Below are 2,748 nucleotides of genomic sequence, written 5' to 3'. Positions count from 1 at the left end.
TCTCACCGTCCCAGGCCTCATTCTCCCACCTCCACCCAGCGCTGGAGGCAGGCATTAAAGGGGGAATTAATCCCCCGTGTTCCACCCTCACTTCACCCAGCTCCCTGGCTCTCTGTCTCCCTCCCTCTTCTCTCCCCTCTCTGGGGGAGACTCTCACCGTCCCAGGCCTCATTCTCCCACCTCCACCCAGCGCTGGAGGCAGGCATTAAAGGGGGAATTAATCCCCCGTGTTCCACCCTCACTTCACCCAGCTCCCTGGCTCTCTGTCTCCCTCCCTCTTCTCTCCCCTCTCTGGGGGAGACTCTCACCGTCCCAGGCCTCATTCTCCCACCTCCACCCAGCGCTGGAGGCAGGCATTAAAGGGGGAATTAATCCCCCGTGTTCCACCCTCACTTCACCCAGCTCTCTGGCTCTCTGTCTCCCTCCCTCTTCTCTCCCCTCTCTGGGGGAGACTCTCAACCTCCCAGGCCTCATTCTCCCACCTCCACCCAGCACTGGAGTAAGATCTTAGGGGACACTTTAATCCCTGTACCACCCTCACTTCACCCAGCTCTCTGGCTCTCTGTCTCACTCCCTCCTCTCTCCCCTCTCTGGGGGAGACTCTCAACCTCCCAGGCATCATTCTCCCACCTCCACCCAGCACTGGAGTCAGATCTTAGGGGACACTTTAATCCCTGTACCACCCTCACTTCACCCAGCTCTCTGGCTCTCTGTCTCCCTCCCTCCTCTCTCCCCTCTCTGGGGGAGACTCTCAACCTCCCAGGCATCATTCTCCCACCTCCACCCAGCACTGGAGTCAGATCTTAGGGGACACTTTAATCCCTGTACCACCCTCACTTCACCCAGCTCTCTGGCTCTCTGTCTCCCTCCCTCCTCTCTCCCCTCTCTGGGGGAAACTCTCAACCTCCCAGGCCTCATTCTCCCACCTCCACCCAGCACTGGAGTCAGATCTTAGGGGACACTTTAATCCCTGTACCACCCTCACTTCACCCAGCTCCCTGGCTCTCTGTCTCCCTCCCTCTTCTCTCCCCTCTCTGGGGGAGACTCTCACCGTCCCAGGCCTCATTCTCCCACCTCCACCCAGCACTGGAGTAAGATCTTAGGGGACACTTTAATCCCTGTACCACCCTCACTTCACCCAGCTCTCTGGCTCTCTGTCTCCCTCCCTCCTCTCTCCCCTCTCTGGGGGAGACTCTCACCGTCCCAGGCCTCATTCTCCCACCTCCACCCAGCGCTGGAGGCAGGCATTAAAGGGGGAATTAATCCCCTGTGTTCCACGCTCACTTCACCCAGCTCTCTGGCTCTCTGTCTCCCTCCCTCTCCTCTCCCCTCTCTGGGGGAGACTCTCACCGTCCCAGGCCTCATTCTCCCACCTCCACCCAGCACTGGAGTAAGATCTTAGGGGACACTTTAATCCCTGTACCACCCTCACTTCACCCAGCTCTCTGGCTCTCTGTCTCCCTCCCTCCTCTCTCCCCTCTCTGGGGGAGACTCTCAACCTCCCAGGCCTCATTCTCCCACCTCCACCCAGCGCTGGAGGCAGGCATTAAAGGGGGAATTAATCCCCTGTGTTCCACCCTCACTTCACCCAGCTCTCTGGCTCTCTGTCTCCCTCCCTCCTCTCTCCCCTCTCTGGGGGAGACTCTCAACCTCCCAGGCCTCATTCTCCCACCTCCACCCAGCGCTGGAGGCAGGCATTAAAGGGGGAATTAATCCCCCGTGTACCACCCTCACTTCACCCAGCTCTCTGGCTCTCTGTCTCCCTCCCTCTCCTCTCCCCTCTCTGGGGGAGACTCTCACCGTCCCAGGCCTCATTCTCCCACCTCCACCCAGCACTGGAGTAAGATCTTAGGGGACACTTTAATCCCTGTACCACCCTCACTTCACCCAGCTCTCTGGCTGGCTGTCTCCCTCCCTCCTCTCTCCCCTCTCTGGGGGAGACTCTCAACCTCCCAGGCCTCATTCTCCCACCTCCACCCAGCGCTGGAGGCAGGCATTAAAGGGGGAATTAATCCCCTGTGTTCCATGCTCACTTCACCCAGCTCTCTGGCTCTCTGTCTCCCTCCCTCTTCTCTCCCCTCTCTGGGGGAGACTCTCACCGTCCCAGGCCTCATTCTCCCACCTCCACCCAGCACTGGAGGCAGGCATTAAAGGGGGAATTAATCCCCCGTGTACCACCCTCACTTCACCCAGCTCTCTGGCTGGCTGTCTCCCTCCCTCTTCTCTCCCCTCTCTGGGGGAGACGCTCAACCTCCCAGGCATCATTCTCCCACCTCCACCAAGCGCTGGAGGCAGGCATTAAAGGGGGAATTAATCCCCCGTGTACCATCCTCACTTCACCCAGCTCTCAGTCTCCCTCCCTCCCTCCCTCTTCTCTCCCCTCTCTGGGGGAGCCTCCGGCCAGCCACCGCCGGCCCTGTGTACCCAGCGCACCGGCCGCCCCTGTGTACCCACACTTAAGCACCCCTCCTCGGGCTAAACCCCCTTGGCCGCACCGCCCAGCACTTCGCGCCCCTGGTACTCCAAACCAAGCTTCGCGCCCCTGGTACTCCAGCAGAGGCTCCGTGCCCCTGGTACTCCAGCAGAGGCTCCGTGCCCCTGGTACTCCAGCAGAGCCTCCGTGCCCCTGGTACTCCGGCAGAGGCTCCGTGCCCCTGGTACTCCGGCAGAGCCTCCGTGCCCCTGGTACTCCGGCAGAGCCTCCGTGCCCCTGGTACTCCAGCAGAGGCTCCGTGCCCCTGGTACTCC

The sequence above is a fragment of the Epinephelus lanceolatus genome, chromosome 24, assembly GCF_041903045.1.
Source record: "Epinephelus lanceolatus isolate andai-2023 chromosome 24, ASM4190304v1, whole genome shotgun sequence".
Taxonomy (NCBI): domain Eukaryota; kingdom Metazoa; phylum Chordata; class Actinopteri; order Perciformes; family Serranidae; genus Epinephelus; species Epinephelus lanceolatus.
This window is presented reverse-complemented; position numbering follows the sequence as displayed.